This window comes from Amphibalanus amphitrite, unplaced genomic scaffold (assembly GCF_019059575.1).
Source record: "Amphibalanus amphitrite isolate SeventyFive unplaced genomic scaffold, NRLGWU_Aamphi_draft 000026F_arrow, whole genome shotgun sequence".
Lineage (NCBI taxonomy): Eukaryota > Metazoa > Arthropoda > Thecostraca > Balanomorpha > Balanidae > Amphibalanus > Amphibalanus amphitrite.
In genome coordinates this window covers 563,491-587,996 of record NW_024881522.1, presented here as the reverse complement: position 1 = coordinate 587,996, position 24,506 = coordinate 563,491, and the positions used below count along the sequence as shown (strand labels likewise).

General features: G+C 46.5%; 1 protein-coding gene across 2 annotated transcripts in view; it reads right to left on the bottom strand.

Moving 5' to 3' along the window:
• Positions 1-24,246, bottom strand: part of LOC122363406 (protein O-mannosyl-transferase Tmtc3-like) — an 87,408-nt gene extending 63,162 nt beyond the window's left edge. For both annotated transcript variants that reach the window (XM_043332649.1, XM_043332638.1), the window contains exon 1: positions 24,034-24,246. The gene's annotated coding sequence lies outside the window, so the exon portion shown is untranslated. The remainder of the gene's footprint in view (positions 1-24,033) is intronic.
• Between the last annotated feature and the right edge of the window lie 260 nt (positions 24,247-24,506).

Genomic DNA, 24,506 nt, shown 5'->3' with positions numbered 1-24,506 from the left:
ACCCCCCAATTCCCAGTGCTCTGGAGCCGCCCCTGGTAAAGTTATGAACTTGAAATTTACAGGGAATGTGCCCAATTTAGTTTTAGGAAAAGTCAGAAAATTTCAGCATCGTAGCTTCAGCGGTTTCGGAGATACTCCCGAAAAACCTGAGGGGTGGATAAAAACAACCCCCCCCTGCCACTAATAGGGTTAAGATGTCAAAATTTATACAAGGAATTTTGATTTAAGTGGACTTAAGCAAAAAAGAAAAGAAAAACTTTATTTTATACAGTTTAATCATTAATGCAAATGGCCGCCGCCTGTAGGGCCGCCATTATGGAAGAGATGACACGTGACGTGTGTCAATGCTTCCGTAAAATTATGGACATTTTACTTAGATTTCATCGCGATATCATTACAGTGGTGTCTGCTATCTATCAGTGTGTCTCGTAAGTAAATATTTATCAAGTTTTGTTGTGTTACACATTTGTTTATGAATAAAAATTGGCTGCGTCAGTATCGTCACCAATCACCATGCTACTTGGGTTTAACTGTAGGTATCATGGGCTTTGTTTACATTAATGGTGTAGGCAGCCCAAGGTGTAGCCCATCATTGTCAATTGGGTCACCACTTTTGGATCATGATACACACTTAACCCTGTCTTGACCGGACTTGAAATGAATGACTTGAATTGAAAGAAGGTTTGATGGTTCAGGCATGGACAAGGTTCAGGGTACAAGTTATTTTCCTAACACCTCATGCAGTTGACTTTAATCCACATTCCAGTAAAATAACTGACCTGAATATTTGTTAATAGTTACAAAATAAGTTATAAATGTTTTTTTTTGGCAATGCAAATAATTAAGAGATTGCCTGATTTGTTTTTGTTACCTTATTTCAAAGTATTAGGTACCTTTCAAGGCTTATCATATGTCTTGAGAAAGTTTGAAGCATTTGTTTGATAATTCCCTGATTTCGGTATCTAGTCGGTATTTCCCCCTGTTTCTGAAAATCGGTTCGGTTTTGGTATACTCTCAGTGGTTTTGGTCGGTATCGGTTTGGTATTGGTTTCCAAAATTTCTGAAATTGACATCACTAGTACTCATGCCGAGCATATGTAGCGCATAGAGTACTTGTCCTTGGCAGCCAGTCGTCTGTGAAAAGCAGTGAAAAGTTCACTGTCTGCTGGTGTTTTTGAAACGCTCCCAATATTTTAGATATCAGAGAGACGGGCATCTACGAACAACTGAAGTGTTGTACATACTTCATTACTAGGCAAACAGCAATGCAGTTGGAGGCGCTATTAAAAAGAAGTTTTCAGCCGCTTTACTTTAATTGCCTTGAAGATATATAGTGCTTGGGACTGAAGGCATGCATCACTCAACATTGATTTGTTGTCCAATCATTCAATGGCCAAGCTTTCGAGCAACAAATATGTATCATCAAATCGCATTGGTCTTCATTTCTCTTTGTCCCGTACGTCAAGATTTGCCAGTTTATTTCGGCATTCATCTTCAGTGCGAAATTATTCTTGGATTGGATACCAACTAACGACCGTTAGACGCCGGACAAAGGACATGCTTTCGCCCTTATCTCCAACAAATGGCGCCGGCAACGAAAAGTACGCCTGGCGTCCCATATGCCAGACTAGGGCTGCGGCGGGTCATTTCCGGACGCCACTATAACCTCGTTCTTCCCCTCGGAGCCACATCAGCACCGCAAATAACTCTGAGGAATTCCTACTGCACGTTTATCTCGAGTTAAACTGACCAATGGTCATCGTGGTGAGCGAAATGGCGAGACGGTCCAAAAAGTCTGACTGTTGGTAACACAGAACGGCTTAACACCACGGACATAAACCGACGTTATGATCCGTCGAATTGTCGCTGCGTTTCCCGGCACCTAATCTGTGTTGTGCAGCTGATCAGACGGATAACATTGACAGAATAATCCACTTAAGTGTGAAAGCTACTGGGTTCGGAGAAAGGGGGACGTGAATGACTAGAACATTGGCACTGGCACTGCACCCGTTTCCATTCGCAACAAGCACACGCCACACGCAGAGTTCATATCGGTTAACTCAAGCGCCTCATATAGTGCGTATTAGTTCTATGAAGTCCTGGCTCATGTATCGATCAAAGTTCTCGTTGAGGCAAGGTACGGATCCGGGAGGAGATGCGAGGTGCGTTGCTAAGCAAAAGCGGGGCTCATACAGCGTATAAGAAGTGAAGGATCTTGACTTCTTATAACTCCCTTGTTGTCTTGTCAGAGATCCGTCAAATGAGCATTCACTTGGTCTATGACCAAATATTTGCAATCGAAGAAGTCTTCGAGCTACAGATCCAGCCTATAGACTGGCATAGTTGTAGTTGAACGCCCGCAGTAACCTCGCCAAAAATTGCCCGTTTTTCCAATACAGCATTAAAAAAGGATGAGTCTAAAAATGGTTGACATCCCGGATTAGATCAGGTACAATTGATACTCGATGCCATCTTGTTAATTTTAGCCAGAACTAAGCTTTAGCTATCTTTCATCATCCACATGCGAACTTGACTCAGATTGGATGCAAATCGAGCTAAGTAGTGGGCGAGAGTTATGAACTAAACCAGAGTTTTGAGGTGCGAAGACGGCACGTGAGCTCCAAGGAAGTGCGATACCTTCAAAGAAGAGCATTAGAAACCAACACCACGTCTTCTTCACTCTAATCCTCGGCCTCGGCCAGCTTCAAAATCCCCTTCAACAGTCAGTGACACTTGTAGAGCTCCCCGGTGGCTTCTGCTGTCCCTTGGTGACCTCTGCTGTCCCCCGGTGACCTCTGTCGTCCCCCGGTGACCTCTGCAGAACCCCGATGACCTCTGCTATCCCTTGGTGACCCCTGCTGTCCACCGGTGACCTCTGTCGTCCCACCTGTGACCTCCACTGTCCCTCGGTGACCTTTGTTGTCCCCCAGTGACCTCCTGGCGTCCCAGCTGACCTCTGTAGTCCTCAGAGGTCACTCACCTGTGCGCAGCAGGAGGTCGGAAGCACGCGGCCGCCGCGGGATCAGGATCCCAGCACATCACTTACCACTAATCCTCGACGGGGTGCGAGTGCGGGAGAGTGGGGAGGAAGGGAGAGAGGGGACGGGAGGGACAGAGGAGCAGGGAGAGACCGGCATCCCGCGGATATCCTGGCTTTGTCGGTCCGGCGCCCCGTCGTCAGGAACGAGTTCCTTCTCCCAACAAGGAGAGTCACCGTAGTCATTGACAGACTGTCGGCCGAAAGTGGTGGATGGTAATGGGGGAGGAGATTCAGTGGGGCAGGACTTTGTCCTGAGGCGGAGAGGTACCTTAGAAAGGTGCTCCCTGGCCCCTTTTGTTTGGTGAATCGATCGTGCCGAGAAAATTCTGACGACCACCTTGGCTCTAAACGGCGCTGTGCTGTGCTCAAAAGTCCCACTTCCCAGAACCGTTCGCTCTCTCGGTTTATGGCCGAGATAGCTGGCCGAGACGTTGTCGCGTGCACATCTAGCCCCGGTGACGAGTCCTCTCGCCAGGAGCGGCGACTGCAATCCGGCGGTCTTAGCCGACCGCTCTATCAGCGATCGGTCCGAATCGACGTCATTCGGATTCAGATGAGATCGAATCAGATGAGAGCGGATCCAGGGAGTGTAGCCAGATGACATCAGATGGGATCTTACAGCTGAAATGAGATCTCCAGGTTTAACTGCTATACATATAATCGAGATGACCCAATGTTATGAAGAAAGCTTCATCCACAAAACAAAACTTAAAAGCTGACTCGACTCACGTTCATCACTTCCCGAAATGCCCAGACGATGTGAAGTAGTTTTGATGACAAGACAGGTTTCCAACAAAGTCTGTTTGCCACCAACTGAATTCATAAGGCTGACATGTTTGAGTGCTCGCCGAAGTCTACATGGCCAACTTTAACACAAATATCTGGCGAAGTGTTGTACAAAGAAATACAAGACTCATTTTTCAGCTCTTAGGAAGGCGGCTCGCATCTAAGTACTGACACCAAAGTACTTACTTGTCCGCATCCGCGTCCAACTTTCCACTCATTGTCTGTCAGTGCCCCCCAGCATACGAGTTGCGCCCTCACAAGCGTACCCGGACCGCCCAACTTGTCTCCTGGCGAGGTAAACTTACAGGGCTGGACAGCCTGGCAGGGAGTCCGCCCTCTCCGTCTCCTGGCCGTCAATCACCCGGAGGTGTCACCGGACCTGGTCACTTGGCGGAACCGGGCCGCAGCCGTGGCCTCGTTCAAGGTCAGGTCGAGTCGCGGCCGGGGGCGGGGACGGGCGAGCAGTGCTGGTCGGTCAATACTGGTGTCCCGCCACAGTTGGCTGACAGGCCGCGGCATGGCTACGGTCGGTCCAGCACGACTTGGTCCGCCCGAGAGGACCAGAGTCTGACCAGAGGACCACGGGACTCGCGGATTAGCGGCCCACAGAGCTGGTGAGTTGTAGGATCAAAGGAGCAATGAACGTGCAGGGCGGCAGAATCAGCGAACGGCAGGACCAGCGTATACTGCAGGACCACGAGCCACGCTCGAGACTTATCGACCATAACTCCAGACAAGCAGACTGACTTCTCGAATTAAAGACTTCAAGAGAACAAAGCCACTGGTCTCATGGAGCAAATATGTTTCGACTAAAATTCGACGAAAGTGACTAACGGGCCACCAAAGTGATGCAATTTTGCCAAACGATAAAATATGACGAAAATCAACATCTACACAATCACTACGCTAGAAAAAGGAAAAAATGAAAAATGTTACTGCCTTTTCTCAGTGTCGCTGCTAGAGCCAGGAATGGGTCCAATTCAATATCAGTTAGCAACAATTTATAACACAATCAACGAATGCCATACATCTCCCAAATCATAGTGTATCGTCACATGATTGCTACAGCTAAAAAAGGAACCTAACTGGCCCCACAAGATGCTCCAGAGAGCGTCGTGCCGGCTGACTGCGAGTGATTGATTGCGTCATCGACACTGCTGCCCGGTGATACGGCGTGACGCCTCTGAAAGCAGACTCTGCGGCCGATGTGGCTACGTTTTTAATGCAGCCGTGAATCATTTATCGCGGCCGCCGGGCGCCGCCACATCACATCAAACATGCACCAAAACACAGCGTGACGGTGGCGTGCCGGTGGCTGGTGATGGCGACTGTGCCACAAGGCCAGACAGAGCCACTCATTCTACCGAACCGCCCGCCCGCCGGCAGTGATAGGGGCGATCCGCGGCGACACGCGGTCTGCTGGGAAACGGCGGCGCTTGACCAATCTCTCCGCTTATTGTCCCCACAAGAATAATTGTATTGCCAACACAAGTAAACCTTAGTCGATGCTCCACTTCGTACTGTATACCATATTCCTCCAATCTTCTCCTTATCCAAGAGCAAGCTCTTTTGCGCTATCGCCCTGAATCCCCATTCCGCTAATCCAGATTTGTAACTCAATTTAGTAACATCTATCTCTGAGCCTGTGACCACAATCAGTCTGTGAGTGACACCCCGACCGAAGTCCCTCAATCCCCTCCACCGTCGTGTCGGGATTTGCGGCGTCCTGTGAGACAGGTCGGCCACCAGCCTGACACCGTCTGCCGTCGCGGGGGCAGAGCACCCTGACCGATGGCGTCGCTCCGCTGCCTAGCCGCGGCGAGCCGGCGGAACCGGCGTCAGGTCACACCATCCGTCCTCCGGCGCGACCCGGGCTGTCCTCGGGGACACGAGATGTCCTCGGGGACGCGAGCTGTCCTCGGGGACACGAGATGTCCTTGGGGACACAGCAGGGCTACAGGTGTCGGGCGGGGACCGAGAGGGGTTCACATCGCACTGGTCGGGATGTCGCCAGCAAGTGGCGTGGAATGTTTCCTCTCCTATAGATTCAGCCCCTCTGAAACGCCTGCTTCAGACTTAAAGAGGCTGAATGCATTCCGCAAACTCCGACTGGGAGTGTGTATTTATCCAAGTTAAAAAAATACGACGAGAATGGGCTGAGAACAATGGCGACTAATGACATTGAATGAAAACAGAGGTCTTCTTGTCCGCCTGACGGCTCAATCGGGAGAGGACGGCTGAATGCACTAGAGCGGCATTCTTCCCAAAGAGTTGCTCTGAGTACAATGGCAGTTCGGAACTTCTTGAGAAAGGCGCACGTTGAGGGAAGAAGACAGTCAATTGGGCTTCGTCAGCGCCGATTGAGTTACACCGAAAATACGTGTCCTTTTAATGACTCGAAAGTAAAGTTTTATATGAGAGTGCCGCACCCGTTTAATTTGTAACACACATCAGTAAATTACACACACGATCAACACTTCAATTTTAAATGACAACTGCGCGTAAAACAGGATAGCATGCAACGATGTTGCAAACATAGTTTTCACAGCCACACGAAGGAAATAGTGATCCCAACATAAACATCAAGTTTGTAGCCTAGACGCTACTAAAGCGTAATTTACATGCTTGCGCCAGCTTCGTTGCGCTGTTTCATTACCAGTAAGAAGGGCGTCAGCACCGAAGCTGGTTGATAATGATACTGTGCGTTAATTAGATGGGCCTCGGACGGCTGTTGATTCCGCGAAAACGCGCTGCGCCGGTGATGCGAGGAAAACCACTCCGGAAATTGGACACGCGCCCACCTATTCCATTATTCCAATAACCTGCAACCCACCCACCCTGCAGTGTTTATTCGTCGAGTAAAAACCACCAACCTAGTGCGGAATCTACCGAGGTTTCCGGGTAGTCTCCATTCTCGAGCTAACCATTGAGCGAACGCCTTATCTGGTTTAATGGCCGCGAAATTAGAACATCACGGTAGGGTGCAATCAACGCTAGCCAGAGGGAAAATAGCAGTTTGTGAGAACGGAAACGGAAAAATATAAGCGATATCGTGCAAGGATAACACGAGATAAGAAAATCAGGCAGACATGCGAGTGAATAAATGGAGCACAAGATGAATAAGATTTAGATAAGAATACGAGAGATATGGTGACAAGGACGTAGTTAGCGAATAAAAAGTTTACTAACAGGTCGCGGCCCATACTGCATACATGAATCATGACAAGGGCGTAAAAAAACCTGCAACTACAGAGTAAGAACAAATAGGGTGAGCGAGCACCACGGAGCAGCACGTTTCTCACACATGAGCTGAGCACACAGTGGCGTTTTAGCGGCCTGGTGTCCGGTGTTGACCGGTCTGTTGGTTACGGGTCGCACACAGCCGACCATTGTGTGCTGGCGACGGCTGCAGCGGCGACAATACTTTCATCAGTCGCTCGTTTTGTCGTGCCGGCGCTTTCTTTGCTCGACAAACAATGCTGGCGGCGCGGCGCCGCGGAGACCGGCGATGGTGCCAGGGCGAAGGGAGGAGTGATCAGAGGGGCGTCAGAACCGTGCAGGAGGCACAGGAACTAGAGTCGAGAAAAAAGAACGTGAGCAATCGCCTGAGCTTTGGGATTGACGGTAAGTAACACAAAAAATGGAACGTTAAACGCGAAATGGCTGCGGAAAAAATGTTTTGGGCAGTAGAGGCACATCAAAACGTCATGTCTATTCTCATTAATCTTTTATATTATCAACGAGAATGTCCATTGTATTGAATAGCCGTCAATATTTCGTTTTATAGCAAAATATGCAACAATTGGCTTCTTCGCAGCCAGTGACAACATTAAGTGATGAAACAGAACTTCAGTAGTAAGCAACCAATCCCAGTCCGTGACTGTTCTATTTTCACAACTGAGATGAGAAATCCATAATCCATCCAATGGGATGAGAAATCCATAACAGAACATAATTCTATTATACTTAACCAGTAAAAAGTCACTCGTCCGATCATAAATACACCGAAATTCCATGAAATTTCAGAACAGCTCAATTTCAACAATGTCCCTGTAATAGCAGCCCTACCTTCCCATTTATCAACGAACTTCGGCTGAGCTCCTGCGCCGTTCCGTCACATTAGTGTTGTCACTTTTCATCTGAGACTGAGATTGGGACAATTTTCCAGCCAAAATGATCGATTACTGTCACGATGTTAAATATAGTATGAAATAATAGAGCTCTGCGTGATTGATGTGGCAGCTTTGCTCAGAAGAAAAATGGCCGAATTATTTCTGACGTGTTTCGTGTCCTTACTTCTCGAATCTTTCGAGAAAGGTAACGGCGTAAGAACAAGCCCTTAACTTACTTGGTGAACCGTGGAAACGTTTAAGTAACGGCACAATTTTGAATTATGGACTTGCAGCATTTCTTTGAAATTTTATTGCTGCTCTTTCTGGCTTGTCCAGAACTAATGACAAATAATGTCAAACGCCTGAAGTTGGAAGGAGGCAAACATCTGTCACATCCCTCCTAATCACCACATTCATTTCTCCCACAGCGACCAGTGTAGACATCCCAATGTTTTCTGGACCGCGCGTGCTGCGGTGGCGGTGGGACAGGCTCCCCAAATGACCCGCTCACATATCGCATCACTTCTGGATGGCGGAGCGCAGAATCGGCTCTCGCCCGGCACAGTCGGACCGATCCATCGCCAATATGCTAGCTCCGATGCTTGCAGGTCCTTCCCCATCCCATCACCATCCCTCCCTCCCCTCCGTTCCGTTCCCACGATAACGAGGCGGCGGGTGACACTCACTCCGTGTTCGCAGCGACGGCGTCGGCAGCTTCTTAGCTCGCGTCAGCGGCCAATCAGCGCTCCCCGGGGCCCAAACAGCTCGTTCCGGCCGAACACTGTAATCAGTGTAGCGTTCACACGACAAACACGCCAATAACGTTGGCGACCTCCCCCTCTTGCGTCGCCGATACTCTTTTCTCGACTGTAGTCCCTAGAGCTATTTTCTACTCTCCTTCTCGTCGTTTCCTTGCTGGCTCTCTTTCTCTTATAACTGTATCCTTTCTCGTTTACCAATCTCCTTATTTTATCTGATTTCTAAAAACATCTGCACTCCAATCGTAGGAACTCTCTCTCTCTCTCTTGCACTGCTCCCTTCCCTTTTAGCGATGTCAACTTTGTTTAAATTATCCGTGCAAGTCTCTTCTATTTAGGCTTATCCTACAAAATGGCATTAGCCGTTTTCACGACGGCCATCTGGTACATATTTGGTGCACATTTGGTGCAGATTTTGTGCAGATTTGGTCAAATTAGGTTCAGTGTATCTCGTAATAGCAATCAGCTAGGCCTGCACTAATTGTTTATATGCCTGCTTTGCCATATTATCAGAGAGTATCATCGATTAAAACCATTCACAAAATGAAGATATTTCCTGTAAAAGAGATTATATGCAGATTTGGTCAAATTAGGTGCATTCGCCGGATAGCCCGTCGTGAAAACGGCTATTCAACAATATTTTGAGTTGCCAGTTGAATGCTGTTGAAAGGCGAGTGCACCTGATTTGACCAAATCTGCACCTAATCTCTTTTACAGCAAATATCTGTATTTTATGAATTTATTTCAGTGTTTTCATCGATGATACACTCTGATAGTATGATAAAGCAGGCATATAAGCAATTAGCGCAACCCTAGCTCATAGCTACATAGCACTGAACCTAATTTGACAGGCGTGTCAAATCTTTCGAACAAGAGTTACAGGTTAAACCACGCTCATGCACTAACATCTATCCGCCGCAACCTTGGCCTCACGCACATCCACACCTCCCTCTGTTGTTGGTCGCTCTGCCCGCATCCTTTTCCGCCCCTGTTTCTGTCTCCCCAGCCCCGAATTCCGCTCACTTAGTCGACGTCGGCGGAGACGGCGCCCATAGTGTTGGGGTAATGGTCGCTGCCGAGAGGCCGGTGGCGACGACGAACGGCGGCGCGGCGGCGGCGATAACGGCGCTGACGGCGTAAGTGGCGCGGCGCGACGATCGACGACGCGTCGCTTTCGTCGCGGCGTTGTGGCGTCGGGTAATGAGGCGCGCAGTTGGTGCCGCCGCACCGTTCAGCCGCGACTAATGAGCGCCGGCCGGACACTGGCCGCCGGTACGGGCTGGTACGGGCTGGTGCAGGGTGGTACGGAGTACGGACTGGTACCGACTGGTACAGCGGGGACACGAGCTGGTACGAACGGGTACGGGCTGGTACGGCGGTGGTACGGACTGGTACAGCGGTGGTGCGCACTGGTACGGAGTGGTACGGCAAAGATACGAGCTGGTACGAACTGGTACGGACTGGTACTGGCACGGACTGGTACAGCAGTGGTACAGGACTGGTACGGCGGTGATCTAGTACAGACTGGAATGGTGGGTCGCTGGCATGGCCAATGGCGATGTAAGTACGTACGGGGCTGGCTCGGACTGAGAGATCCTTGATCAGCTATAAGGCGTTTTTTTTTTTAGCAAAACGGGAGCGGGAAAAACAATACACAACACTCAAAGCATACCATCCAAGCCATCTGAACGCACCTGGATACACCGCCGGTTTCCGCGTGCCATCGACCGTTCACTTTCCGCCGTGTATGGGTCAAAGTTGTGGAACAAAGTTGCGGCCAGTTCCAGCGCGCCGCGCCGTTTAAAGTTTCCAGCACACGTAAGCTGTTTACCGGCGAAGAAACGGTAATGAATGGGAACGCTGCTCGCTAAATAAACCTCCAGTCCGCCAGAGCGACTTAAGAGCGATAAATGGAGTGAGACTTTTAAAACGGTGTTCGGAAGATGTTGTTGAGGACCAAATAGCGATCGGCAAGTAAATGTAAAAATGTGGGTCAGTCTAGTTTGGAATTGCGCAAAACGATTGACAAGAACCATGAATGCGGAGGATTATGGATGCGCGCAATTACATTTTAAACCCCCTAAAGAAAATGAGGCATACTGCAGCAAAACGTTGCACCTACTGAATTTTCCAACGTGTCTTTAAGTACCACAACAAGATTGCTCATATGAACATGTGTTTATGAGAATATCCGAATGTCGATAACAAAAACTGGATGCAATATTCCAGGAATGTGCCTTTCGTTGTTGAACTATGCATTGAATAGAGGACAGATAAAGACGCAGCCAGTTGCAAAAAGAAAAAAAATGTTTCGAGGTCATCAACACTTCAAGCTTTCAAGATTTATATCTGTGACAAACAGTCAACTGAACAAGACTTAAGGAAGCAATCAGGTAAATGATTACGGCATTATAACTTCAGCCAACATGACAGAAATATCTATAGGTTTGGAAGAAACGCTGCACTCGTTTCTTTGTGTGTGTTGTTTTCTTTTTCGTGTGTTGTTTCTTTAACGGAACCTTTTTCTGTCGCCGACACCAAAGATTAGACCCAAGAACATTGCTGGACCATGAACAGAGTGTCAGCAATATAATCGTCTTACGCTTATCATAAAACGTCAAAAGTTCACTCATTATTCAATAAAATCGCCATCACGGCGCCGCTAATTTGTTTCAGCCCCGAACTTCGGAGCATTAGCCGGGAGATCCTCACTGCCCAGGAGCCGTAGAAAGTCGATCGGGATTCCGTTACCTATAGCCTGTCGATTCGCAAGTCCCCAGTCCCGGCTCAGTTCACCTTTCCCAGTCATCAGGGGGCTCTACTTCTGTCTCCGCCATAGCCGATAAAGCGGTGTTTCAGAATATCATGAGGGAAGTGTTTGCATTGCCCTGCACTCCGATGGGGCGGAATATCGGGCCACCACAGAAAGCCACAGCGGGACGTGAGACTCCGGAACGGCAAGAGAAGGAGCAGCAGGCGTCAGAGACATGGAGGAAAAGACGTAAAAGGAGATGTTGAAATGTTGGCAATGCTGTTGAAATAGTCCGGAAATGCCAAGTAACTGTAAAATAAGCGTATTTTTCATACGTTGCTAATGAATATGATAACAAAGGCTGGCATAAAGACTTCCGGCGTCGAATTTGTCAAGATAAATTTGTCTATATACCTAAATTAGGTATATAAAACAATTTTCTACATTTTTTTTCGACTGGAGAAACGCATGGCTCTAATCTATTAAAAATCATAACAACACATTATTCTATATAAACAATATCCATACATCTATCTAGCCACGCCTTTGCAGTGCTCCTATTTGCATTCCTCTATATAAATAAAGTAAATATAGCAAATGCAAAGGAACCCATAACTGGAAAACATGTTGATTGGATACCAGAATGGGCAAGGAAAGACTTCAATGGCTTGTGAAACATGAAAGGTAGATTATTACACACTTAACGTGATTGCAAGGCTCCAAGGTGCGAATATATAATTTTGCTAATAAAATGTACACCTATAGCAATCAATGTCACCGGCCATTTGCAAAAAAAAAACAAAATAATTAAATAAATAAACGCTGTTGTGCACCAGCTTGGCAAACCGACGATGAGATGAAAAATCCAATCATTTTACATTGAGACACAGAGAAAACGAGAGAGAGAGAGAGAGAGAGAGAGAGAGAGAGAGAGAGAGAGAGAGAGAGAGAGAGAGAGAGAGAGAGAGAGAGAGAGAGAGAGAGAGACAGAGAGAGAGACAGAGAGACAGAGAGACAGAGAGACAGAGAGACAGAGAGACAGAGAGACAGAGAGACAGAGAGACAGAGAGACAGAGAGACAGAGAGACAGAGAGAGACAGAGAGACAGAGACAGAGAGACAGAGAGACAGAGAGACAGAGAGACAGAGAGACAGAGAGACAGAGAGACAGAGAGAGAGAGAGAGAGAGAGAGAGAGAGAGAGAGAGAGAGAGAGAGAGAGAGAGAGAGAGAGAGAGAGAGAGAGACCTAAGCGCCTTAGGCTCCTTTGTCTCCGTCGGACGGTGGTGTCACTAAGCGCCCGAGACGTGAAAGCGATTCCAGACCGCATTGGAATTGCAGGGAAGCTCCTCGTCTCGGCTCAGAAACAATAGTCCGGGCCGGCGCGAGTGAGTCGAGCTGGTTTAAGCTTTGACAGGCCACATTTACTGATCTGTCGAATAGGACAGCTCCATCCGGGGGCCCGAGCGGAGGCTTTTCACGCTTTGAACCGGCCGGGATAGAGCTGGCAGCAGGCGGATCAAACGGACGATCGGCCGGGGGTCGGACACCCGCGCTCCGTCTGACTGGCCGCTCCCCGGAGAACCGGTGGCCCAGAGGACAAACATATCAGACTGGGACCCGACAATGAGATGGAGCGAGCCAGGCGAAGCGTGATGGAGTCGAGTCGGCTCCGGCGAACCGCCGACACTTAGTGATATTGAAATATGTAAATCGGGGAGCCAGACGAGATATAAGAGCCGAGACTATAGCTAATATTTGACCAGAGGAGGCAGCCAACTGTGCGGGGAGCATATCCTTCCGGACAGTCTTGAGCAGACATGTGCTTGGATCCGGAAAAATGGATCTGAGATCCGATCCCATGGATCCCGATCCGAGATCCATTCAGATCATAGATCCAACCCCTCAATTTTGTCGAGAGATCTACTGGGATCATAGATCTGACCCTTCAATTTTGTCGCTAGATCCACTCGGATCATAGATCCGGCTCCCCAGTTTTGTCGTGAGATCCATTGGGATCATAGCTCATAGGTGCTCAAAATGTTAACAACTTTCTTTCATAAGAAGTTATGAATACCAAAGTATGGTTAGAAACAATCTTATATGTACAAAGGCCTTATTAGTAAAGGCATCCAGTTACATTATACAGAATACAAAATAAAGGAGGCTCATGACGGTCACAACTTGAGAGAATTGAGTGACATGAAGATTGTTACCAACATAAAAGTTTGCATTAACAATTAACATAGAGGTAAGTCAAAGTAATGACTAATGAACAATACATTACTACTATGTATTTCAGACCCCGTGAGACCCTGTTTTTCGGCGATAATTTCTTCAGTTTTTGTCAAATTGGCTTGAAATTTTGACATTAGATATTTCAGCTCAAGCGCCGATTTTCATCAATATGGTCTCTTAACAAAATGTCAATATTTAGAGCACTTGTCATTGGCTCGTAATGCTAATTAGATTTTTCCCCCGGATAGAGGCTCGTTCGCTACCGCAGCGGATTGGATGGGAGCGCTGGCCAATCACGTTGCGCCGGGCCCAACTAAGCTCCGCCCACTGGCCGTGACCGCGCTGGGTCTATGCAGGCTCAGTCGGCGGCAGCACCGCGGAGAGGTCGCACGGGGGCCGCGCACTGGAAACATACATGGAATCGACAGGAAGTGCCTGAGCGAAAGCTTGCTCTTCATTTGGGGGAGTTGGTAACCGCTTCTCTCTTTTTGGTATATCAACACCGATCCAGCTCAGAATATGAAGAATAATCAAAATGAGGATATTAACCTCCCCAGAACCAACAGTAAATAGAGAGCTGAGTCATGCACTATCTGAATATCTGAATGAATGCACATTCTGGCGCCTACCTCATGGTCAGGTCGTGCCACTATTCTGTCACCTATGACATCATGCGAAGCCTCTGCACTACTCGAAAATATCGATATGGTTCAGTAGCGGCGGAACACCTTCAATTAAGGGGGGCACTGCCGACTTTTGGTCCCATTCTTTCCATGCAACGCCCATAGGGCTAATGTTAAAATGCCAAAATCAAAGGGGGGCACGGTGTCCCGGTGCCCTCCCCGTTCCGCCGCCTATGATATGGTTGGCTGCGTCAATTGCTGTTTCTGAAGACGCTGTTATACCTAACTATGCAGAAAAACAGAGTAGGATTATTAGTCGCGAGCACTTCCGATTGCCTCAGACATCGCTCCACGAGCTGTGTTCGTTATCCGGGAAGCGTTGAGAAGGGAGCAGAAATGTGATATGCGATTTATTGCGCATGGTAGAAATGTGACATCAGAATAAGGGAAACAAGCGCATAGGCTAGTGAAGAAATCGCGTCTTTTTGTGAAACTAAGGTAACATTTCAAAATTCAAGCTCTCCAATAGTGAGGCAGTAGGGTAGGTATAACTTGCTTGCAGGTATTTTAATTATTTGCAGTTCAACACGGAAGCCTGGGGTCAAGTCAGTCCGGTGACCTCAATCTAGCCAATTATAAAATGGGCTAGTTCTGAAGGTGTTCAATCACATGAATCCATCTCAAGCATACGCATAAGCATAATAGGTATATTTCATATTTCAACCACACTTCTTAAATGCTACGGTGTAACTGTTTACAATGTCTTGCAAATTTGACGTAGGCTGACCGACGTCTTGCATCAGTTCACAGTCAATTGACATCAACGGCCTTTTTTAATGACGTTCAATCAAGCAAAAATGCAGTCACTAGCCCTGAACTTAGTTTTAAAGTAGATATACCTATCTTTATTGATTGACAAGGTGCAGGTTAATCTGCGATAAATGCAATACCGAAGGCTAGTGCGCTAATAACGAGCGCTAGTTTCTGCTGTATCGTTATTACTGCAACGGCAACCGCAAGGCAGCCACGTCCAATGCGAGCCGCCCCGGTCCGGCATACGGCCTTGGGTTCGGCAATCGGCAGCTACTGCCCCGTCGGCTCCACGCATCCGACTGACCGGCCAAGGTCACCGCTCCGTCCGCCGGGAGGGCGGAGCTTAATGGTCACGTGTTTGTGACGTCACGCGTAAGCACGGATAGCCTCTACTCCACTGACGGATTTACGGAGCCGATTTTAACATTACGAGGCAACGACAAGTACCCTTAAATTTAATATTTTGTTAAGAGACCATATTGACGAAAATTGGCGCTTGAGCTGAAATGTGCACTGTGAAAATTTGAAACCAATTGGACAAATATTAAATGAATTATCGCCAAAAAACAGGGTCTCATGGGGTCTGAAATGCATAGTAGGTACCTACCACATCACAATTCATGTTAGAATCTACATAATGACATTGATAAGACAATCTTGCATTAGACAACCATGAGGCTTTCCAGTTTCCAGCTAACACAATTGATTGATAAACAATAAAAGATGATACTGACACATGCGGCTTGGTTGGGTAAAGATATTTCAATCTATTGAAAGAAATATTTAATATAGTACTCAGCTTTCGTTGAAATTAAATAAAAACTCAGCATATATCGGACGTTTCGTGTTCGGTTTAACACTTCATCGGCGATACTGGCGCGGCAATTCATTTTCGTAGACATACATACATGTTTTTTTACCTAATTATCACTTTCATTTTCCTACCAAACCTCCACCCCGCATAATTTTCTGTTAACTACTCCTAGGCTGGAAAAATACAGACCTACACCATTGAACACATTGAATACAAACATACACTGCAATAACTCATTTTCTCGTGTTTCTGGGGACTTCTAGCGCGTTTTCTTGTTGAGTCCCCCTGTGACCGTTAGATGGTGCGTACCCAACAGCTCAATCCACCTTTGTTCCCTCTGTCTCCTGTACATAGTCCAGTTTTTCCAAACCTTTTCGAGCCCTACGAAACTTGCATCTTTGATGCTATGTCCATCCCCGTTAAAATGGGCGGCTACCTCCATTTCGGTCCTTTTACATCTAATGGTAGACAAGTGATTTTGCGCCCTGACGTACAGTGTCCCCCCGGTCTCCCCAACATATACTACACATTCACATACCCCGCAGATAATCCCATAAACTACATTCCTTGACCTACACCCAATTGTTTTATCATACGTACACTCTTCATTCTTGCTTGGTCCGGTTAACTTCTCTGTCTGGTTGTACATAACTCGGCACACGCAGCAGTTTTTCTTACAGTCCCCCCGTGGGTCTTGGTTTCCCCGCCCTAAGTCCCTTGTCTTTTTATGAACTAGCGTGTCTCTCAGGTTGGTCCCTCTTTTGTATGATGCGAAAAAACCGTCTTTGAATGTGTCCCGCAGCGATTCAGATCGCATGAGAATTGCTTTCTTTTCCTTCAGTATCTTGGATATATTGGGTAAATGACTCGAAAAAGTAACGACCAAAGGGGTGCCTGTTTTTTGTCCCCTCCCTTCCTTTTTCCTCAGCAAATTGTCTCGGGACGTTTTCTCGGCCCGCCTGATACCTTTTCTAATTTGGTCCTCTGGGTAACCCCTCCGTTTGAGATTGTCTGCTATATCGGCAGCCTGACGTTGATATGCACTGTCTGAGCTGCATATTCTTCTAGCCCTCATAGCCAGACCCGAAGGAATGCCACTTTTCGTGTGGATCGGATGGTCCGACGAGAAGTGAAGGTATGCCTTCGTGTCTGTAGGTTTTGTATAAACGTCTGTGCTCAAACTATCTCCTGTTACACTTACTCTAACATCTAAAAATTCTATGCTACTCTGCGTGTGACGAAGGTCGACTTTAATTTGCCTGTGTATATTGTTCGCTAACTCATGGAACTCTCTTAAGCTTTCCTCTCCGTTCAACCAAACCCCAAATATGTCATCTATATACCGGAAATACAGGAAAGGCTTGATGTGTGAACGACGTAACAGTTCTGTCTCCCATTGCCCCAAATACGTGCAAGCATAGTTACGCCCTAGTTTCGACCCAATCGCTGTGCCATTGATCTGGATGTAGTGTTTTGACCCGCCAACGTTAAAGTTATTGTTATCTAAGACTAACTGAATCATGTCAAGCACATCTTGTGTAGGAATGCTAGGATTTTGACGTTCATTGAGAGCTATTCTACAAGCCTCTAACCCTTCGGCCCTGGGGACACTTGGGTATAGCTTACTTACATCCATGCAAAATAAAATCGGTTGACGGTCTGTGGCTGGCAGTTTTGTGTCCATTATTTTGTTTATGAAGTCAGTAGTACCACGAATAAAAGATGGTTGGTTTTCTACATGGGCATTCAGCTCCCGCTCCGCAAGCTCAGCTATCCGTTCAGTGGAATGGCCCCGCCCACTTATTATCACCCTCAAGGGTGCCCCATCTTTATGTAACTTTGGGTTTCCTTGTATGCTGCCAGGTTTCGGATTGTCAGGAATGAGGTACTTGTGAAGGTACCTACCTATGTATCCCTGCCTGAAGAGTCTGTCGGCCAAATCTTTGACTTTCTTGTGGACTTTTTTAGTCTGATCCCCCTCGGTAAGTTTGTACGTTGAGCTATCCTCCAGCTCGTTCTGCAACTTGGCCCAGTAATCCTCCGTGTTCAGAATAACAACCCCGGAACCCTTATCTGCTGGCCTGATCACAATGTTAACATCCATTAACAACTCCATGATCGCATTCTCCTCCCCTTTACTTAAATTGCTGTTTTTTCGTTTAGCCACTCCATCCAGGACGCTCTTCTTCACCTCCTCTATATATAAATCTAGCCAGGGATCCCTTCCCTTCTCAGGGGTCCACCGTGAATTTTTGAATCGTCTATCATAAAGGGGATCCGCCATGTTCTGTGCATTGCCTCTGGACTCTCCCTCCCTCCCGGCGCTGTTTTCACTGTTTTCTCTAGAGTCCTTTGCCCAATATTCCTTGAGTCTGACTAATCGTTCCCATTCCCCTAGTTCTGCAATAAGCCGAGTGACCTGCTGGGTACGCACCGGTACGAATCCTAGGCCTTTGCTAAGTAGCGATAGCTGTTCTGCCGACAGGGTTTTACTCGATAGGTTCGTTACTTTAACACTGTCTTTGTCTCTATCCGAACCTGTCTGCTTTCTACGTCTCGACTCGCTAGAGGAGACGGGATCTAGTGCAGGACCAGCACTGATCTGAACGGCTTCCCTCTCGGTAACGCACTGACCTAATGCACTCCGGCCGGTACTCGCATGAGCCCCATCACCCGCCCCACTAACGTCCTTTTCAGCTCCATTCCCGTCACTGTCCGGTCTGCTGTCCACCCCTGAGCTGACCCCACCCCTCCCATTCTGTTTATCGCCACCTGCCGCTGGCCCGAAATTCAAAACTCAGCACGTCCGATATATGCTGAGTTTTTATTTATGAAAGAAATATTTGATAAAATAAACTGAGATATAAACAAAAGTATAAAAATATTCTGCGGAAGCGATGGGAAGCGAAATATCAATTGTGATGGCCTTGGATATTTACCGTAAAATGATTATTCAGTATCTAAATAGAATTCGTGACGTCATTTCAAATAACAAATGAGCTAAGCGTTCTACCTTCGAGTATAATGAAAATAAATAAAAAATCAAACTGGAAATTCAAAAGTCTGGAGTTTTTCAAAAGAATGTTCATTTTTTTCTAACTCACATAATTTTACGATACGATTGTTTGTGAATATCATCTTTGTAGCGTTGAGTTTAATGACGTAAACGTAAGCTAAAACGGTATTATATGGCCCTGAGCCGGGTCGCGCCTTGCATCTTTATTTTATTCACTTTTCAAAAGCATCACAATATCTTACGTCATTAGGTTGAAAGGCCTATTACGGGGAATCTTTTGGAATCATTACGGTTTTAGTCAAATTAAGATTTTTCATTGGTCAAACGATAATGACGTAATAAAAATATTACCAAAACGTGAGCTGTGAATTTCGTTTGTCTTTTTTTGGGAGGCTCTCTCATAACGAAAGCACAGCATGGCACCACACATGGCACGATGCCAAAAGTAGGTAATCTGAAGAAGTTGATGCCATTTTTGAACTTGTAATTTTATTAGGAAAGTATTAGAGGTTGTTTGCTATTCTAACTAAATCGAAATTGTGTTGCACATACTAACAGCTCATACGAACATTCTGGATTGGGATTTCATACCCATGGCAGAAGTGGATTGCTGGATTATTTTTAACAAAACTGACCTATTTGGCTTCCAGATTTGATTTCCTAACATCTGTCCATAGGCGGCGGAACAGGGGGGGGGGGGGTGGCACCAGGGTACAGTGCCCCCCATAGATTTTGGCATTTTAACATTAGCCCTATGGCGTTGCATGGAAAGAATGGGACCAAAATGAAAATCTGCAGTGCCTTGCTGCCACTGCATCTGTCTGTACTGTTTGTCCATTGAATTAAAGTGGCTGTAGCTTGTTGATAAAATTGTCATCAGTGCTGTCATGAAAAAGTTACAATTGGTCACAAAAAAGTAGCAATGTGCATGTTCTTGGTTTATTTTAAATGTAGTACAAATGTTGTTGATTTAAATTCAAACTTAATGCTGATACCTAATGATTACAACTGGTCTTAACCATGTCCACAAGTGACAATTCTCAATTGTATTGCACTGTAAGGTGTACAATTATGTAGGATAAGGGTTTCATTGGCTACATGTTGTCGTGAGATCCATACAGATCATAGGTCCTCCACAAATTTTTGCCCGCTGGATCCACAGAGATCATAGATCCGACCCCTAAATTTTGTCGAGAGATCCATTCGGATCATAGATCCAACCCCTGAATTTTGTCGAGAGATCCACTCGGATCATAGATCCAACCCCTCTATTTTGTCGAGAGATCCACTGAGATCATAGATCCAGCTCTCGGATCCATGCACATGTCTGGTCTTGAGACAGTGGATGCAGCACTTCTAAGATGATTATCTTCTAAAAGAGTTGTTACAAAAAGTCGGAACATCTATTTCTTGGTTGCGATTTTATGTAGGTATATGACAGAGCATATGGCACCTACAAGCTGTTTTCAGATATACCGAATGGAGTTTACGAATTATGATACCCTTCTGAGAAGACGAGAAGGATAAGTATTGAAGTATGAACAGACTAAATCCCTTATTTCAATTATGTATTTCATTGACTCACAATACACATTTTGTATGTAAGTACAAGCGAATGCAGCACATATATAAAGGCGATCGTTGGCCTTACGTACCTACCTAAGTGTATTTTTCTATTTAGTTTACGTTGAGACTCTCGAGGACGAATTCTGGTTTAAGCAGCAAATATGTTTTTCTAAGCTTTTGGAGAATGAACGTGCATTGTTCAGTCCACTAATAAGTCCGTAGACCTTTGCAAAATAATCAAATTACTCACCACCCATCATTTGCACAAGTTTAAGCGGTCCAAAGACATTGCGAAGCCACGCACATTTCAACTTCCAATTGGTCCAGCGTTCCAAAACCAAACAGCCGCCTAAATTGCACCCTAAGAAAAATGAGCACCTCATGAGAGCGCACTAATCGCCACTCGGTCTAAGCAGGTTCGTCGAACAGCAGAAAGTTGTCAAATGTTTGCTCATAAGTTGAGGCGTTCCCATGTAGTCGGGTAGCGCGGCGAACAAACTGGGAGCCGTTAGCGAGCTAATGTAGCGCGGCCTGTGGTCATCCTGAGGTCATTTATCATCGCGCGGTGGCCAGAGCACTCGTGCCGCCGAAGCAGGAAGGTAGCCCAGTGGAACGGAACCTCAGCGGAATGGCCAAGAGTAAGTGGACGGAGGTTAACGATGGCAGCTAGACGATTAGCCAAATGGGCTGAATTCGAAGATTTTGGGCATAGGTATCTTAAAGGCTAAAATGGTATGTTTGAAGTTACAAGTTGGCACTCAGGTGGTTCGTGAATAAATATTAGTTTTTCACCACCTCATTAGTCATAGGTGTTCAACAACTGAAACGAAAAACTAAATACGACTAGTGATTCCGGAAAACAAGCCCTAACAGGAGTGGACAGCCACCGAAAAAATATTTTGTTGTGCGTCATACTTATTTTTGTCATATGTTGCAGGCAAATAACCTTGCATAATAGGCCTCTCCATCAATAATGTTTACCAGCCACAGGTATGGCGAGCGTCCACTTCAAAACATCTCGTTTCCAAGAATTTCAACAAAAATAAGCAACGCGAGGGTAATGTGAGCTGGAGCAGTGAGGTTCGTGTGGTTTTGAAAAGATTTTGAGCGCTCTCGCTATTCTAAAGTACGCACAGGTTCAGAGAGAACGAGCCTCCGAAAGCAGCAAACAGGACTCGATGTGCACATCCAGACACATACCTTTACTGTATGCCTCGCCTATTCAAATACATTAGCCGGAGGGGTGTGGTAATAACTGGTGTAAGCAAATTGACCACGGTCAAAAATGCATTACCAGTTTGCACTTAAGCCAACATTTTGGGATGGTCTCGTTCCTAAGTCGGCTAAGAGCTTCGGTCCAGAACATAAATTTATCGTTGGCATACAGTAAAATACATACCAAACTCGGCCGGTGATAAATTTTCAAGACCTCAGTCCTTACTGATTTTTGAACTCGGCCTTCGGCCTCGTTCAAAAATCCAGTAAGGACCTCGGTCTTGAAAATTTATTTACACCGGCCTCGTTCAGTATTATATATTACTGTATGCCTGGCCTATTCAAATACATTAGCCGGAAGGGTGTGGTAATAACTGGTGTAAGCAAATTGACCACGGTCAAAAATGCATTACCAATTTGCACTTTAGCCAACATTTTGGGATGGTCTCGTTCCTGAGTCAACTAAGAGCTTCGGTCCAGAACATAAATTTATCGTTGGCATACAGTAAAATACATACCAAACTCGGCCGGTGATAAATTTTCAAGACCTCAGTCCTTACTGATTTTTGAACTCGGCCTTCGGCCTCGTTCAAAAATCCAGTAAGGACCTCGGTCTTGAAAATTTATTTACACCGGCCTCGTTCAGTATTATATATTACTGTATGCCTCGCCTATTCAAATACATTAGCCGGAGGGGTGTGGTAATAACTGGTGTAAGCAAATTGACCACGGTCAAAAATGCATTACCAGTTTGCACTTAAGCCAACATTTTGGGATGGTCTCGTTCCTAAGTCGGCTAAGAGCTTCGGTCCAGAACATAAATTTATCGTTGGCATACAGTAAAATACATACCAAACTCGGCCGGTGATAAATTTTCAAGACCTCAGTCCTTACTGATTTTTGAACTCGGCCTTCGGCCTCGTTCAAAAATCCAGTAAGGACCTCGGTCTTGAAAATTTATTTACACCGGCCTCGTTCAGTATTATATATTACCACTGACAGACATCTCGCCTTTGCTAGTTTCCAGCTTCAACAGTCAATCTGCCCACGCAGTCTCTTCTGAGCATAATCTGAGGCCGATTCCTATTTGTAGCGATCTCTATGCTGGATGGTCTGCAAGGTAGCTGATCTCGAATTCATTGAATGTTTGCAGCGTGCTTGAAAATCATCCCAATTTCGCGAGATGGTTGAATTGGTAAAATGGTCTATAGCATCAACAGCATCGTGATCTTAAAGCATCAGCTGAAACTCGTTTATCTCTGTATGCCTTCTTTCCCCATCTATCGATCGATATAATAGCAGCTATAGTTCAAGCAAATTGCATTTATGTACGAATGTATGACCATCAATCAGAAACCAGCTTATATCTAAAGATAGCTTAGGCTAGAAACTAGAACTGAGACGGATTACAGCACTCCTCCCGGGACAATAAAATAAAAATCAGCGTCCTTAAAAAAACGACATCTGTTGACCTCCAGGTGCTTCCGCAAATCGTATTCATGGAATTAAGAGAAAAGTAATTTCATCTTCGACGTTTGCGAAAGGAATGCTCTCATAAAGAACAGAAATTTAGCCAAGAAGACGGAGTGGCTTCTCTTCATCTATTCATTTGGAAATCACAATCAATACCCAAATATCAATCAGAGGAATCAAAAGTTAAGAATGGTCATTGGTCAGTGAATACAAATGTCAGGCGTGTGTAAATGTGTTTATTGATATGTTAACCACCATCGTCCGGTCGTCTTACTATTCATCCATTTTTTCTAATGAGCATAAATGTCGGTTGCAGCACATGAGTTACTCTATGTAAACATATCTGAATTATCCGTGACAGAAGCAAAAATATTGTCGTCACTATTGCGATCAAAGACGATTGGCAATGTCACCTAAAACCGTGCCTTCCCGGGCCCCCCGCGCATTACGGCATGGGGGGCGGGGACGTCTGTGAACGGGGCGCGGAGCAATCACCGAGCCAAACCTGTTGCATCGCGAGACGCAAGGCCAAAACATCAGACTGCGACACAGACGCGAATAAAACCGAGGACCGCTCACTTTGCCTCAACACTGCGTAGCGTTAGCTCGCCAAGTGTGCCGAGTACAGAACCAGGCGTCCTATGCGACTCACTTTACACCACTGAACACACATCGCTAAAATTGTCGTGGGAGCCAAGATACAAATATACCTAATCGAAGCATTCCGAGTCTTTCTTATCTTAGGAACGACGAATCTTCATTATCAACACAACAAACATGGTCATACACCTCTATCAAAAACTGGTACTGCATAGCATGCGGGACTGACCTGGGTTGGATCCGTTCAGCTCAGCATCATATTTCACCAAATGACGCGTCGGCAAGCCAACAGCGACTTGAAGAGACTCAAGTCCTCAGCACGAGTCGATGCAGCAAGCCAGATTCACGAGCGAAGACGTCCAAGTCCTGTATTTCCCACCTGACCAGGTCAACTGCACTCAGTTCACGCGTCACTAACCCTCACCACTCCAGTGCCGCGTCGCCACTGCCGCGGTCCAGGCGGTGCGTATGATGCCTTGGCCCGCGCTTCGGCGACCGACGGCATTCTGCTGCGACTACCGCGCCCCTGGCGGCTGCGACGCGAAACACGGCGCAGATCAACAAGTTGGACGGAGGGCGGGGGGCAGTTGGAGCTCTCAGCTCGTCGCCGTTGATCTGTGCCGGGAGGCTCATAAGCTGCAGTCGGGATAATGAACACAGATGATGAGGTCCTGAGAGGTTAAGATGGAGAATGACGGCCCT